This window comes from Rutidosis leptorrhynchoides, chromosome 2 (genome assembly GCF_046630445.1).
Source record: "Rutidosis leptorrhynchoides isolate AG116_Rl617_1_P2 chromosome 2, CSIRO_AGI_Rlap_v1, whole genome shotgun sequence".
NCBI classification, from domain to species: domain Eukaryota; kingdom Viridiplantae; phylum Streptophyta; class Magnoliopsida; order Asterales; family Asteraceae; genus Rutidosis; species Rutidosis leptorrhynchoides.
Window position 1 is genome coordinate 193,763,944 of NC_092334.1, and position 19,562 is coordinate 193,783,505.

Sequence of the window (19,562 nt, forward strand, 5' to 3'; positions counted from 1 at the left end):
TAACGGGTAGGTACTACCCGAATTTAAACTTATAAAACGCTAATATGAAGAAAAAGCTTTTATAAATGAGTTCATATTATATTACGAAATACTATTAACTACTCTTAATATTCTGTATGATTAACTTGTTCCATTTGACTATTTTAAAGGAAATGGCACCGACTACTCGACACACCGTGAATATGAATGAAGAGGAATTCCGTACTTTTCTAGCTTCAAACATAGCCGCAGTACAGGCTGCGCTACATACCAACAATAACCTTGGATCTAGCAGTACAGAAAATCGTGTAGGATGCACCTACAAAGAATTCACTGCCTGCAAACCTTTGGAATTTTATGGAACCGAAGGACCGATCGGATTGAAACGGTGGACCGAGAAGGTCGAATCGGTTTTTGCCATAAGTAAGTGTACTGAAGAGGACAAAGTGAAGTACGCTACGCATACCTTCACAGGTTCTGCGTTAACATGGTGGAGTACCTATCTAGAGTAAGTGATGCTTACGCACTACCGTGGTCAGCATTCAAGCACTTGATGAACGAGAAGTACCGTCCCAGAACCGAGGTCAATAAGCTCAAGACAGAACTTAGAGGGTTACGAACCCAAGGATTTTATATTACCACGTACGAAAGACGATTCACAAAATTGTGCCTATTGTGTCCGGGAGCGTTCGAAGATGAGGAAGAGAAGATCGACGCATTTGTGAAAGGATTACCGGAAAGAATCCAAGAAGATATAAGTTCACACGAGTCCGCCTCCATACAACAGGCATGTAGAATGGCTCACAAACTAGTGAACCAGATTGAATAAAGAATTAAAGAACAGACGGCTGAAGAGGCCAATGTGAAGCAAGTCAAAAGAAAGTGGGAGGAAAATGGTGATAAGAATCACCAATACAACAACAACAGCAATTACAATAATAATCGCAACAATTATCCCAACAATCGCAACATCAATTGCAACTACAACAAACGGCCCAACAACAACAACAACAACAACAACAACAACAACAACAACAACAACAACAACAACAACAACTACTACTACTACTACTACTACTACTACTACTACAACAATCATCCCAACAACAATAACAACCGCAACAACAACAACAATCAGAAGCAGCTATGCCAAAGGTGTGAAAAGTATCACTCGGGGTTCTGCACCAAATTTTGCAACAAGTGTAAAAGAAATGGTCATAGCGCGGCGAACTGTGAGGTCTACGGACCAGGGGTTAACAGAACGAAAGGAGCAAATGGTGTCGGAACGAGTAATGGCGGAGCAAGTAGTGTCGGAGCAAGTTATGCCAATGTAGTTTGTTATAAATGTGGAAAACCGGTCCACATTATTAGAAATTGCCCGAACTAGGAGTCCACGAATGGACAAGGCCGCGGAAGATTTTTCAATATTAATGCGGCAGAGGCACAGGAAGACCTGGAGCTTGTTACGGGTACGTTTCTTATTGATAATAAATCCGCTTACGTTTTATTTGATTCGGGTGCGGATAGAAGCTATATGAGTAGAGATTTTGGTGCTAAATTAAGTTTTCTATTGACGCCTTTGGATAGTAAATTTTTACTCGAATTAGCAAATGGTAAATTAATTTCAGCAGATAATATATGTCGGAATCGAGAAATTAAACTGGTTAGCGAAACATTTAAGATTGATTTGATACCAGTAGAGTTAGGGAGTTTTGATGTAATAGTTGGCATGGACTGGCTGAAGAAGGTGAAATCAGAGATCGTATGTTATAAAAATGCAATTCGCATTGTACGAGAAGAAGGAGAACCCTTAATGGTGTACAGAGAAAAGTGCAACATGAAGCTACATCTTATTAGTAATTTGAAGGCACAAAAACTAATAAGAAAAGGTTGCTATGCTGTTTTAGCACACGTCGAGAAAGTACAAACTGAAGAAAAGAGCATCAATGATGTTCCCGTCGCAAAAGAATTTCCCGATGTATTTCCGAAAGAATTACCGGGACTACCTCCACATCGATCTGTTGAATTTCAAATAGATCTTGTACCAGGAGCTGCACCAATAGCTCGTGCTCCTTATAGACTCACACCCAGTGAGATGAAAGAATTGCAAAGCCAACTGCAAGAACTATTAGAACGTGGTTTCATTCGACCAAGCACATCACCATGGGGAGCTCCGGTTTTGTTTGTCAAGAAGAAGGATGGTACATTTAGGTTGTGTATTGACTACAGAGAGTTGAACAAACTTACCATCAAAAACCGTTATCCACTACCGAGAATCGACGACTTATTTGATCAACTACAAGGCTCGTCTGTTTATTCAAAGATTGCCTTACGTCCCAGGTATCATCAAATGCGGGTGAAAGAAGATGATATTCCAAAGACTGCTTTCAGAACACGTTATGGTCATTACGAGTTTATGGTCATGCCGTTTGTATTAACTAATGCACCAGCTGTGTTCATGGACCTTATGAACCGAGTGTGTGGACCATACCTTGACAAGTTTGTCATTGTTTTCATTGATGACATACTTATTTACTCAAAGAATGACCAAGAACACGGTGAACATTTGAGAAAGGTGTTACAAGTATTGAGGAAGGAAGAATTGTACGCTAAATTTTCAAAGTGTGGATTTTGGTTGGAAGAAGTTCAATTCCTCGGTCACATAGTGAACAAAGAAGGTATTAAGGTGGATCCGGCAAAGATAGAAACTGTTGAAAAGTGGGAAACCCCGAAAACTCCGAAACACATACGCCAGTTTTTAAGACTAGCTGGTTACTACAGAAGGTTCATCCAAGACTTTTCCAGAATAGCAAAACCCTTGACTGCATTAACGCATAAAGGGAAGAAATTTGAATGGAAGGATGAACAAGAGAAAGCGTTTCAGTTATTGAAGAAAAAGCTAACTACAGCACCTATATTGTCATTGCCTGAAGGGAATGATGATTTTGTGATTTATTGTGACGCATCAAAGTAAGGTCTCGGTTGTGTATTAATGCAACGAACGAAGGTGATTGCTTATGCGTCTAGACAATTGAAGATTCACGAACAAAATTATACGACGCATGATTTGGAATTAGGCGCGGTTGTTTTGCATTAAAGACTTGGAGGCACTACTTATATGGGGTCAAAAGTATTATATATACCTACCACAAAAGTCTTCAACACATATTTAATCAGAAACAACTGAATATGAGGCAGCGTAGGTGGATTGAATTGTTGAATGATTACGACTTTGAGATTCGTTACCACCCGGGGAAGGCAAATGTGGTAGCCGACGCCTTGAGCAGGAAGGACAGAGAACCCATTCGAGTAAAATCTATGAATATAATGATTCACAATAACCTTACTACTCAAATAAAGGAGGCACAACAAGGAGTTTTAAAAGAGGGAAATTTAAAGGATGAAATACCCAAAGGATCGGAGAAGCATCTTACTATTTGGGAAGACGGAACCCGGTATAGGGCTGAAAGGATTTGGGTACCAAAATTTGGAGATATGAGAGAAATGGTACTTAGAGAAGCTCATAAAACCAGATACTCAATACATCCTGGAACGGGGAAGATGTACAAGGATCTCAAGAAACATTTTTGGTGGCCGGGTATGAAAGCTAATGTTGCTAAATACGTAGGAGAATGTTTGACGTGTTCTAAGGTCAAAGCTGAGCATCAGAAACCATCAGGTCTACTTCAACAACCCGAAATCCCGGAATGGAAATGGGAAAACATTACCATGGATTTCATCACTAAATTGCCAAGGACTGCAAGTGGTTTTGATACTATTTGGGTAATAGTTGATCGTCTCACCAAATCAGCACACTTCCTGCCAATAAGAGAAGATGACAAGATGGAGAAGTTAGCACGACTGTATTTGAAGGAAGTCGTCTCCAGACATGGAATACCAATCTCTATTATCTCTGATAGGGATGGCAGATTTAAATCAAGATTCTGGCAGACATTACAACAAGCATTAGGAACTCGTCTAGACATAAGTACTGCCTATCATCTACAAACTGATGGGCAGAGCGAAAGGACGATACAAACGCTTGAAGACATGCTACGAGCATGTGTCATTGATTTCGGAAACAGTTGGGATCGACATCTACCGTTGGCAGAATTTTCCTACAACAACAGCTACCATTCAAGCATTAAGATGGCGCCGTTTGAAGCACTTTATGGTAGAAAGTGCAGGTCTACGATTTGTTGGAGTGAAGTGGGGGATAGACAGATTACGGGTCCGGAGATAATACAAGAAACTACCTAGAAGATCATCCAAATTCAACAACGGTTGAAAACCGCCCAAAGTCGACAAAAGAGCTACGCTGACATTAAAAGAAAAGATATAGAATTTGAAATTGGAGAGATGGTCATGCTTAAAGTTGCACCTTGGAAAGGCGTTGTTCGATTTGGTAAACGAGGTAAATTAAATCCAAGGTATATTGGACCATTCAAGATTATTGATCGTGTCGGACCAGTAGCTTACCGACTTGAGTTACCTCAACAACTCGCGGCTGTACATAACACTTTCCACGTCTCAAATTTGAAGAAATATTTTGCTAAAGAAGATCTCACTATTCCGTTGGACGAAATCCAAATCAATGAAAAACTTTAATTCATTGAAGAACCCGTCGAAATAATGGATCGTGAGGTTAAGAGACTTAAACAAAACATGATACCGATTGTTAAGGTTCGATGGAATGCTCGTAGATGACCCGAGTTCACCTAGGAGTGTGAAGATCAGATGAAGAAGGAATACCCGCATTTATTTCCAGAAGATACGTCAACACCTCCAACTGCTTAAAATTTCGGGACGAAATTTATTTAACGGGTAGGTACTGTAGTGACCCGAACTTTTCCATGTTTATATATATATTAAATGAAATTGTTATTTACATGATTAAGTGTTTCCAACATGTTAAGCAATCAAACTTGTTAACACTTGATTAATTGAAATAGGTTTCATATAGACAATTGACCACCCAAGTTGACCGGTGATTCACGAACGTTAAAACTTGTAAAAACTATACGATGACATATATATGGTTATATATATAGTTAACATAATTTTATTATAAGTATGTATCTCATTAGGTATTTTAACAATGAGTTATATACATAAAAATGAGACTATTAATTTAAGAAACTCGAAAACGATATATATAACGATTATCGTTATAACAACGTCTTACTAGGTACATATTGTAGTGACCCGAACTTTTCCATGTTTATATATATATTAAATGAAATTGTTATTTACATGATTAAGTGTTTCCAACATGTTAAGCAATCAAACTTGTTAAGACTTGATTAATTTAAATAGGTTTCATATAGACAATTGACCACCCAAGTTGACCGGTGATTCACGAACGTTAAAACTTGTAAAAACTATACGATGACATATATATGGTTATATATATAGTTAACATGATTTTATTATAAGTATGTATCTCATTAGGCATTTTAACAATGAGTTATATACATAAAAATGAGTCTATTAATTTAAGAAACTCGAAAACGATATATATAACGATTATCGTTATAACAACGTCTTACTAGGTACATATGAATCATATTAAGATATTGATACACTTGGTTAATTATGTTAAATGATAAGTAAATATATTATTAAGTGTATTAACAATGAAATACATATGTAAAAATAAGACTACTAACTTAATGATTTTGAAACGAGACATATATGTAACGATTATCGTTGTAACGACATTTAACTGTATATATATCATACTAAGATATATTATATATCATAATATCATGATAATATAACAATTTAACATCTCATTTGTTATAATAAATAATGGGTTAACAACATTCAACAAGATCGTTAACCTAAAGGTTTCAAAACAACATTTACATGTAACGACTAACGATGACTTAACGACTCAGTTAAAATGTATATACATGTAGTATTTTAATATGTATTCATGCACTTTTGAAAGACTTCAAGACACTTATCAAAATACTTCTACTTAACAAAAATGCTTACAATTACATCCTCGTTCAGTTTCATCAACAATTCTACTCGTATGCACCCGTATTCGTACTCGTACAATACACAGCTTTTAGATGTATGTACTATTGGTATATACACTCCAATGATCAGCTCTTAGCAGCCCATGTGAGTCATCTAACACATTTGGGAACCATCATTTGGCAACTAGCATAAAATATCTCATAAAATTACAAAAATATGAGTAATCATTCATGACTTATTTACATGAAAACAAAATTACATATCCTTTATATCTAATCCATACACCAATGACCAAAAACACCTACAAACACTTTCATTCTTCAATTTTCTTCATCTAATTGATCTCTCTCAAGTTCTATCTTCAAGTTCTAAGTGTTCTTCATAAATTCCAAAAGTTTTAGTTTCATAAAATCAAGAATACTTCCAAGATTGCAAGTTTACTTCCAAGTTTTCTAAATCCATTCCAAGTAATCATCCAAGATCAAGAAACCTTTGTTACTTACAGTAGGTTATCTTTCGAATACAAGGTAATAATCATATTCAAACTTTAATTCAATTTCTATAACTATAACAATCTTATTTCGAGTGGAAATCTTACTTGAAATTGTTTTCGTGTCATGATTCTGCTTCAAGAACTTTCAAGCCATCCAAGGATCCTTTGAAGCTAGATCTATTTTTTTCATTTCCAGTAGGTTTATCCAAGGAACTTGAGGTAGTAATGATGTTCATAACATCATTCTATTCATACATATAAAGCTATCTTATTCGAAGGTTTAAACTTGTAATCACTAGAACATAGTTTAGTTAATTCTAAACTTGTTCGCAAATAAAAGTTAATCCTTCTAAATTGAATTTTAAAATCAACTAAACACATGTTCTATATCTGTATGATATGCTAACTTAATAATTTAAAACCTGGAAACACGAAAAACACCGTAAAACCGGATTTACGCCGTCGTAGTAACACCGCGGGCTGTTTTGGGTTAGTTAATTAAAAACTATGATAAACTTTGATTTAAAAGTTGTTATTCTGGGAAAATGAATTTTATTATGAACATGAAACTATATCCAAAAATTATGGTTAAACTAAAAGTGGAAGTATGTTTTCTAAAATGGTCATCTAGACGTCGTTCTTTCGACTAAAATGACTACCTTTACAAAAATGACTTGTAACTTATTTTTCCGACTATAAACCTATACTTTTTCTATTTAGATTCATAAAATAGAGTTCAATATGAAACCATAGAAATTTGATTCACTCAAACCGGATTTAAAATGAAGAAGTGGCGAGTAAAACAAGATTGGATAATTTTTCTCATTTTAGCTACGTGAAAATTGGTAACAAATCTATTCCAACCATAACTTAATCAACTTGTATTGTGTATTATGTAATCTTGAGATACCATAGACACGCATACAATGTTTCGACCTATCATGTCGACACAGCTATATATATTTCAGAACAACCATAGACACTCTATATGTGAATGTTGGAGTTAGCTATACAGGGTTGAGGTTGATTCCAAAATATATATAGCTTGAGTTGTGATCAATACTGAGATACGTATACACTGGGTCGTGGATTGATTCAAGATAATATTTATCGATTTATTTATGTACATCTAACTGTGGACAACTAGTTGTAGGTTACTAACGAGGACAGCTGACTTAATAAACTTAAAACGTCAAAATATATCAAAAGTATTGTAAATATATTTTGAACATACTTTGATATATATGTATATATTGTTATAGGTTCGTGAATCAACCAGTGGCCAAGTCTTACTTCCCGATGAAGTAAAAATCTGTGAAAGTGAGTTATAGTCCCACTTTTAAAATCTAATATTTTTAGGACGAGAATACATGCAGGTTTTATAAATGATTTACAAAATAGACACTAGTACGTGAAACTACATTCTATGGTTGAATTATCGAAATCGAATATGCCCCTTTTTATTAAGTCTGGTAATCTAAGAATTAGGGAACAGACACCCTAATTGACGCGAATCCTAAAGATAGATCTATTGGGCCTAACAAACCCCATCCAAAGTACCGGATGCTTTAATACTTCGAAATTTATATCATATCCGAAGGGTGTCCCGGAATGATGGGGATATTCTTATATATGCATCTTGTTAATGTCGATTACCAGGTGTTCACCATATGAATGATTTTTATCTTTATATATGGGATGTGTATTAAAATATGAAATCTTGTGGTCTATTGTTACGATTTGATATATATAGGTTAAACCTATAACTCACCAACATTTTTGTTGACGTTTAAAGCATGTTTATTCTCAGGTGAATACTAAGAGCTTCCGCTGTTATATACTAAAATAAGGACAAGATTTGGAGTCCATGTTTGTATGATATTGTGTAAAAACTGCATTCAAGAAACTGATTTCGATGTAACATATTTGTATTGTAAACCATTATGTAATGGTCGTGTGTAAACAGGATATTTTAGATTATCATTTTTTGATAATCTACGTAAAGCTTTTTAAACCTTTATTTATGAAATAAAGGTTATGGTTTGTTTTAAAAATGAATGCAGTCTTTGGAAAACGTCTCATATAGAGGTCAAAACCTCGCAACGAAATCAATTAATATGGAACGTTTTTAATCAATAAGAACGGGACATTTCAGTCATGGCTAGCAATTAAAATATTTTCATGACGAATATGAGTTGATAAATAGAGTTTTATCATTATTGAGTAATATGGATAAAACAATTCGATTATTCGAAGAGTACGAATGAAGCTATCACAAAATAGTGAAATGAATAAATGCAGGTTCGTCGTAATCGGTGACGTGGTCAAAGTTGATTCTTGAATTTAATGTGCGTCTTAACTTTTGACATAGTCACAGTGGATTTCCGAAATTGAAGGGATTTAAAGAAAATCTTTGAAATCTGACTAAGATATGATTCTTCGGAATTAAGGAATTTAGGATCCTCTTGAATTAAATGCGATCATCTGTCTTGATTGCTCTGTCTGGTATTTCCTCTACAAATGAACTTCTTCCATTCCATTAATTTCCACCACTTCAATACTTTCTTTCTTAATTCCTATTTCCAAGAATTGTGAAAATGCTTAATCCAATTGTGATCCTTGATATTTTCCTAACTATCGCATCTGTCATTCTTCTTTTTCATTTATTGCCGGAGGAATCTATTCACTTCTACTATTACCTTGGGGTTATAGTATTTTTCATTCTTCCGTGTCTTTATATTGTTATACGCATTGATATACATGGTTTGTAATTTATGTGTTGTTATCGGGCTTTATATCCCCCCTTATATTTTAATGTCCCTATTTCTGTTTCCTATAATCATTGTCATCCACAGTTAATACTCCCTCCTATTTGCTGCGATTTATACTCTAATTTCTATTTCGGAGCTTTGTCCCTCCGTTTCTTCTTCTTGCGATTAGGCATCTCTTGTAATGGTCCAGAATTCGCAGATATAAGTCTCAGAATGAACATTGTTAATGTTCTAAGAAGGGAATGGTAATGGCACAATTTTGATTCGTTAAAATACCAGAATACACTGGAAAAGACCGAATCATCAAGAAATATTTTCTTGATATTTTAGAGGTTAAAATAGAATACAAGAGTCGTGAAACATAGCACATGATGACGTTATGATCTGTGAATCATCACGTTCCATTAAAAACTCAGCATGACTTACTGTAATATAATTACGTTGATCAAGTGTCATTATATTATACTAACTCATGCATCAGTTCCCAACATTACTTCAATAATATTCGTATTTTAAGCTCGAAAGTTTACAGAATATAAAAACTAATAGTTTCTATATAATGTAACACTGATAGCACGAAGAGATTAATGATTTCATATAAGAATAGTTATGAAAACATCTTCAGAAATATGGAGGATATTTATTATGAAAGATACGATGATATCTTGGAATTTCTAATATCGAAGGATGGTGGAGAAAATTTGTCTGCAAGAGTTTGGAGTCAGAAGCAAGGTTTTCGCTAAAGATTTCATCAGAAACAGAAATCATCAGGATTCTTAATGTACAAGTTTAGTCCTTGTAATTTGTTTAGAGACTCCTTCGTAGTTTTCTCAATCGGTTTTTCAGTTTCAACTTTTTCTGAGCTTTGTCAACATACAATTCTTTATCATCAACTTTTGGCTATTGAGGTCGTTTACAATTTTTGTTGCTTCATTCAACTTTTCAAAATTCAGAGTATTAATTTGCAGACTGGGTGCTTTTCAGAATTTCAGAATGGAAGATCATAGTTCTAAGAGATAAATGCTATATGGATACATATAACTGTTATTGTGGAAACGTTGCGAGACTCACAATACATATTTGCTGATTTCTGGTAATTGGTATGGCAGTTCTCGTTACAAGATGCAGATAAGTATATGATAGGGTTTCAATGAATAAATATAATGATTTATCGGAGAGATTTAAACTAAGAAGCAACGAGGTTGCTGGTACGTCTGCTGGTAATATGGTAGAATATGAAAGGTTCCCCGGTAACAATAAAAGAGCACGCATATATTTCAAGGTTATAATAAGGCTTATTCGAATGAAAGGTCGTTGTTGATTTGTTGGAGCTGTGACAAAATTCGCTACTTTGAAAAGGGATTATCAAGTTATTTTGGGTAATAATAACACTAAGGAATTAGCACAACTACGTGTTAAACGTTTACTCAGTTTCCGAGAGTTTTTCAGGTGTATAACTATATGCATCAATCTTTTCTTTCGTGGATGAAGTGCGGTTGGTTCTTCCTCTCGATTGAGGTGTTTTCAAGAATCATGAAAAGTTTGAACGCAGATTGAAATCGTCATGATACGAATGAGGTTTAAGATGAAATCAAGTGGCAAACTTGATGAATTGTTTAGTTTTATATGTTATAATCAATATTTTAATTCATTTTAATTGTCCAATGTTGACAGTTCACAGTCGATAGTCCACAGTTAACAGTTCAATAATTCATATGTAGTTTAATATATAATATTTGAATTAATTAATATGTATCGTTACCCGTGTACATGTCTCAGACTCGATCACAACTCAAACTATATATATTATTGTAGAATCAACCTCAACCCTATAAAGCTAACTCCAGCATTACTGCATATAGAGTGTCTATGGTTATTCCAAATAATATATATAGATGCGTCGATATGATATGTCAAAACCTTGTATACATGTCCCGATATTTAAAGTGTGTAAAAATAAATACAGAAATTAAATGACGATAAATAAAATGCGTAAAGTAAATAACAGAAATTAAATGACAATAAATAAAATTGCGAGAATGTAAATTGCGATAATTAAATTGCGATAAATAAAGTGTAATCAGTTAGCTGGGAACAATTAGCTAGGAACAGTTAGCGTGAATTCTTAACAAAATTTCTCATAGTTAATTTGTTTGTTTCTAACAAATTTTATTTTGTCAAATATTTCCTTCATTATGCCACTTGATTTTTGATAAATCAAAATCTAAATATGATATTGGATGAATATGGTTATTCTGTGGTGAACGGATTTGTATATCGGTGGATGTAAGTAGGATAGTAAACGACTGTTGAATCAGCTTCGAAAAATGTACATTGTAACTTATTAATGTGAAATCTAAATATTTCTAGGGTATTACCTACCCGTTAAAATATTTTCATCATTAACAGTTTGTACAAGAGAAATTTTAATTACAATCTTTATGAAAATATATACATATATATTTTCTTCAGATATAATCATGGATTTAATGAGTTAATGTGATATTAATCTCATTTAGTTTTCGGTTAGAACTAGAATAGCTAATCTCTAAGACTTTAGAGATTACATAATCGCCATGTTCCGTGAAGATAAATGATATAGAACGATTCGTAGAACGAAAATTAATCGATGTAGAACAAGGTGTAAAACGAAGATTATGCTCGAGGTACAGAATGAGATGTTGAGGCATGGATTGTTGATGATACTGGTGCTGTTGCTGATGTTACTGTTGGTACCGGTGATGTTGCTGAAGCTGGTAAATCTTGCCCCATATTCTCCAAATTTATTAATCGAGTGCGAAGCTCATTAACTTCTTCCATTACTCCAAGATGATTGTCGGTCGGAACGAACAGACGAATAAGGTTTAGAATTTTAGATAGAATATAATCGTGGCAAGATATTCGGGAAATGAGTGAGAAAATAGTATCTCGAACAGGTTTGCCAGTAAGTGCTTCAGGTTCACCGCCAAGAGGAGAATTTGGTTGATGGAAAGGATAACCTTCTTTTTGTCTCCAATGATTAAGTAGGCTACGAACCCATTAGATGAATTGGTTGATTCATTCTGGTGACACTACTTTAGGAGCTTAGGTGAAACTCCATATCGGAATAGCTGTCGGAATCCGAGGAATTCAAACTGGTTGATGGATTCATCTCGTACGATCATATGAAGGATTTTCGATAAGAAATAGATTATAGGATGTAGATTAGTACCCTACAATACATAATTTACATATGCATATATAATACTAAAATCCCATAAGTTACGGAGAAATCTACGGAAGCTGTCAGGCAAAGTCTACAGTAATAGATACGCTAAGATATGAATTTTTGTCTGTACACTGTTCATGCAATCCAGGCAGTAAGATATGTCTAGATTAAGAATGATAAGCAAGTGATTCCCTAAGAATGATAAGCAGATAATTTTTGACACGGAATGATAAGCAAAACTTTTGACATGAAGACACGGTCGAAGTCCAGACTCACTAATGCATCTAAACAACTATCAATTAGACACACTAATGCAAGACTTGGTTCGCTAAGACCACCGCTCTGATACCAACTGAAAGGACCCGTCCTAATCCATCTGGACGAATACATTACATTTGGTTACATCGCGAGGTACTTGACCTCTATATGATACATTTTACAAACATTGCATTCGTTTTTAAAAGACAAACTTTCATTACATCGAAAGTTGACGACATGGATACCATTTCATAATATATCCAACTATAATTGACTTAATGATAATCTTGATGAACTCAACGACTAGAATGCAACGTCTTTTGAAATATGTCATGAATGACTCCAAGTAATATCTCTAAAATGAGCAAATGCACAGCGGAAGATTTCTTTCATACCTGAGAATAAACATGCTTTCAAGCGTCAATCAAAAGGTTGGTGAGTTCATAGGTTTATCATAAAACAATAAAATTCATCATTTTGATAGACCACAAGATTTAAATGCTGCATGGTACAAATGGCCCCGAATCCTATACCCACCTATAATGTACATGCGATATCTTTTAAATACATTACACATTTCTCGTGTACGAAATCATCTTTCATAAATCTTAGTAACCGTACACATATCTTGTGCACAAAAATAACATACACATAACCTGTGTATAAAATCATTATCTCGATACATAACATTCACTTTTCATTCATAGCTTGGCTTGGTAACCGACCTTAACATATAATGCGCATAATAATATCCCCAAAATAGAACATTTCGTCTATATAATAATCATATAAACTTCGAAGTACTAAACACCACGCCCACTAGCCCTTCCGTCTAATGAACATTCTGGGTGGGGGTGTTAAACCCGGTAGCTACCTTTAGGATTCGCGTCAATTAGGCGTGCACTAATTCTCAAAATTAGTGATGTTCACTAATTCTTAGGTTACCAAGCAATAATAATTAGGGGAAAAATATTCATATCAATTGTGGCAATTATCACGTCCACATAATTCAATGGTGGCAATTATCACGTCCACATAATTCATTCAAGGAATGTTTTGCTTGTGTCTATCTCGTCAAACATTTATAAAAGCATTTCATGTATTCACAGTTCAAAATATATTTCAAAAGCATTTAATAAAGCAGTTGTAAAAGCAGCGCATGTATTCTCAGTCCCAAAAATGTAAAGAGTAAAAGGGAATCAAATGAACTCACCATACTGTATTTTGTAGTAAAAATACATACGACGACATTGAACAACTAAATAATGCAGGGTTGGCCTCGGATTCACGAACCTATATCATTTGTATGTATATTAATACACATATTTGTAATCGGACAATTTCATATAGTATATTTACATACTTTTTAAAAATGTTTACCAATTATATAGTTAATACTATATTAAAATATCCAATTTATTTTATAGGAATATTTATATAAAATGTTAATATGATTAATACATATTTATATGTAACATTTCTATAAGTATATTTTTAAATTAATAATAATAAAAATTGTGTTTGTTTATAATGATATTATTAATAATAATACTAGTAATAAAAATTATTATAGTAGTAATAATAATGGTGTCTCTAAAAATAGTACTAATAATAATACTCCTATTATTTATAAAAATGTTACTTTTAATAATAATGATAATGATTTTAATAGATATTGTACTTTTATTAAAATGATACTTTTCACACTAATTTTAGCAATAATAATATTTATAAGAATGATATTAATAATAAAAAAAATGTTGGTTTTAATCAAAATAATACGACTAATAATATCCTAACTGATGATACTAATGATAATAATAATAATTATAATGATAATATTAATAATAATAATTCTTATTAAATACTAATAATAAAGATAACAATATCTAACTTTATTAATGATAACATTAATCATATTAGTAATGGTAGTAATTACTTTAATTAGCATATTACTAACAATAATGATAACACAATAATAATAATAATAATAATAATAATAATAATAATAATAATAATAATAATAATAATAATAATAATAATAATAATAATAATAATAATAATAATAATAATAATAATAATAATAATAATAATAATAATAATAATAATAATAATAATAATAATAGATAGATAGATAGATAGATAGATAGATAGATAGATAGATAGATAGATAGATAGATAGATAGATAGATAGATAGATAGATAGATAGATAGATAGATAGATAGATAGATAGATAAATAAGAAGTATACCTTCTTTAAGGAATTTTACAAAAAAATATGCTCCAATTCAGAATCGAACCCAAGACCTATAGCTCGCCCATCAACACGTTTAACCAATAATCCAATTCATTTTATCAGATTATAACCCACTTAAATTTTAATTTAAAATGTCCTTTGATTCTTATACTTCTACTTCTTCTTCAACCCTTAAGTCGACCAGAGGAGTAATTTAATGACAATTACAACGATTTGGTTTTTGGACTTTTAAACAATATATAACTAACCTATATCATTCTTTGACTTGATTGAAAACAAAAGAGAAAAAAAAATTGATTGCTACCGTCGCTGTTTGATAAAGAGGAAAAAAAATTGATTTTGTTTTCAAGTACATTTTAGATCAAACTTGTAACATAAAATAGGTTGTAATTCACTCCTTGAAACTATTGGTATCGTTAATTGTAGTTTATTCGCAACAACAAACTCGAATTTCCCTCAAGAATGAATTAGTTGACTTTTGACTTTAATACTTTGACTCGAAAATTTGAGTTTGATATGAAAGATTGGAAGTTGAAAACTTACAGATATTTCATTTAGATCATTCCTAATAGAATTGCATTTCCAGATTTTGAATTTAATTAATATTTGTGGCATTTGGAAAAATGTGTCAAGAACAGAGATAGATGTTCCAGCTTCTTTTTATTTTCTGTTTTTAATTCTAACCTGCTGTGTGTACTAGTATTATAAATGGATAGTAATTATATAATTAGAGTTAGTAAGGGTGTTGTGATCACTTTTGTATCATAGTATGCTAAAGGTCGATAGTGAGCTCCTTGATCAGACAACAAGGACGATAGGAAGAAAAAAATAAAATAAAAATAAACACTGAATATGATGGATAACAGATTTTTTTGTAATTCAGTTATTGTAGGCATCGACCTGTTTATCAATTAAGGAGACAGATTAAACAGAGAATATCGTGATTGAATATTGAAGTTGTAATTATACGTACTTATATTTTTGGATATAACTGGTTTTTATATATTTATATAGGTATTTATATATTTGTATGACTGTATTAGTATATGTATAGGTATACATATCCAAATGTATAACTGTATAAGTATGTATGTAATTCTGTTTTTATAATCTGTTACTATATATGCATATATACATTTATATAATTCATAAATCTTTTTAGTTAATAAATATTTTAATATTATTAATAATACTATTACTAATATTACTTATAATAATAATATTATTAATAAAAGACTAGTAATATTAAATGATAAATAATATGATAAATGATAATTTTAATAAATTCAATTAATAATAATAATAATAATAATAATCTCATTAATGATACTAACAATATTACTAGTTGTAATAACATTACTGATAATAATATTAATAATAATAATAATATAACAACTTACACATCTCAAATTTGTATATATATATTTATATCCCATACTAATATTTATAATATTAAAAATACAAATATTTATATCAATATTAACATTAGTAATAATAATGAAAATAATAATAATAATAATATTGGTATATCATTTATATCCTAACTTGTAATTTCAAATGATATATTAACTTCACGTTTCATTACTTATGTAATACTTATCCCATAAAATAACATATTTGAATTTTTTTTAACATTTATATATATATATATATATATATATATATATATATATATATATATACATATACATATACATATATATATATACATATATATATACATATATATATATATATACATATATATATATATACATATATATATATAAATCAAAATCATATACATAGTTTTTATGTATTCATTTTAATAGTAACTTAATTGTTTTATTTATCAATTTATATTTTTAATTTCAATTGATTAAAGTATATTTTATTAACTCAAAATATTATATATTATTTTTTATTTACACAGATGAATTAAATCACATAAGTTTCTCTTTCATATTTATATTTAAATATATATGTATTTATTTACAGATAGTGGTTCGTGAATAGTCGGGAGTAGTCAAAGGGTACTTGAATATATGAACATAGTTCCAAAATTGTCGAGACTCAATATTATAGACTTTTCTTATCGTGTCAGAAACATATAAAGATCAAGTTTAAATTTGGTCGAAAATTTCCGGGTCGTCATAGCAATCACTTAATTTTTATGGTTTCCAATTAGTTTTAAGTACCTAAGATTGTATTTGTAATTGAGTCATGGGATTTGATACTTGCTTTGGCCGATTGTTTTTGGGAAGGAGAATGAGAAGGAAGCATAATATATACGGGTTATATTTATTTGTGGGTATTATACATCAGAAAACGGGCAATAGCCCAACGGTTTAGGAGTGTTAGCTGGGTATAGAGGGGTCGTGGGTTCGAGGCAGAACTGCAGCACATTTTTTTTAACATTTCATTGAGGTAGTTATCTATATATTTATCTATTATTTTTTATTATTATTATTATTATTATTATTATTATTATTATTATTATTATTATTATTATTATTATTATTATTATTATTATTATTATTATTATTATTATTATTATTATTATTATTATTATTATTATTATTATTAGCATTATTGTCATTATCATTATTATGATCAAGATTACTATTATCATTGTAAGTATTATAATTACTATTAGTTTTGTAATTATCATTAACAATACTAGTATAATTTAAAAAGTTATTAGTAATATCATTACTACAAATATTATTGTTATTAGTATTATCATTATTATATTATTATTACTAGTATTATCACTATTATGATTTCAAGGTTATTAAACAGATTAATAACACAAGTATATAGTAAAAGTGGTTATATTAGAGATTATAGAAATTTGTTATAATTATATGAATACATATAAAATTATAATTTTGATACAAATTAAGAGTATGAGAAGCCATAGTTATTAACCACGAAGATTATGATTACTATGACCATGAAAATAAAGGTTCTTATAATATTATTAAGATTAAATATAGAAATTCTGATATAAATATTATTATGAAAATGACTAAAATTTTAATCAAAATATGATTCAATGGAATTAGTAAAATTATTATAACTATTCTTATCATATTTATTATAATTACTATACAAATTATTATTATTATCATTATTAATATCATTATTTTTATTAACATTATTATTATCACTTTTACCATTATTAATATAAAATATCATTATTATTACTAATATTAATATTAACATAATTAATAACTTGACAAACAAATAGAAATATACTTAATACACATACTTAAACTATATTAATATAGTATTTATTAAAATATATAAAATGAATAAACCTAATTAAATAGTGAAATATATAAGTATTAATATATAAACTATATCACTAATAATAATATATATATATTTGTTCGATTACAAGTATATGTTTTAATATATATACATACCAATGATATAGGTTCGTGAATCTGAGGCCAACCCTGCATTGTTCAATACCGTCATATGTATTTTTACTACAAAATACATTAGAGTGAGTTTCATTTGCTCCCTTTTTAAATGCTTTTGCAATACATATTTTTGGGACAGAGAATACATGCGCTGCTTTTATAAATGTTTGATGTAATAGACACAAGTACTTAAAACTACATTCTATGGCTGGATTTTTAACCCGAATATGCCCCTTTTTAGTCTGGTAATCTAAGAATTATGGAACAGACACCCCAATTGACGTGAATCCTAAAGATAGATCTATTGGGCCCAACAAGCCCCATTCAAAGTACCGGATGCTTTAGTACTTCGAATTTATCATGTCTGAAGGGAGTCCCGGAATGATGGGGATATTCTATATGCATCTTGTTAAGGTCGGTTACCAGGTGTTCAATCCATATGAATGATTTTTGTCTCTATGCATGAGACGTATATTATAAGTATCTTGTGGTCTATTATATTATTGAAAATGATTGTTTATGATAAACCAATGAACTCACCAACCTTTTGGTTGACACTTTAAAGCATGTTTATTCTCAGGTATGAAAGAAATCTTCCGCTGTGCATTTGCTCATTTTAGAGATATTACTTGGAGTCATTCATGACATATTTCAAAAGACATTGCATTCGAGTCGTTGAGTTCATCAAGATTATTATTAAGTCAATTATAGTTGGATATATTATGAAATGGTATACATGCTATCAACTTTTGATGTGATGAAATTTTTTCTTTTAAAAACGAATGCAATGTTTGTAAAATGTATCATATAGAGGTCAAGTACCGCGCGATGTAACCAAATGTAATGTATTCATCCAGATGAATTAGGACGGGTCATGACATGTGGTATCAGAGAGGTGGTCTTAGCGAACCAGGTCTTGCATTAGTGTGTCTAACTGATAGTTGTTTAGATGAATTAGTGGGTCTGGACTTCGACCGTGTCTGCATGTCAAAAGTTTTGCTTATCGTTTCGTGTCAAAAATTACCTGCTTATCATTTTTAGGGAATCACATGCTTATCATTCTTAGTCTAGACACAACTTACTGCATTGATTGCATGAATAGTGTATAGACAAAAATCATATCTTAGCGTATCTGCTAATTCATATCTTAGCGTATCTATTACTGTAAACCTTGCCTGATATATTCCGTAGATTTCTC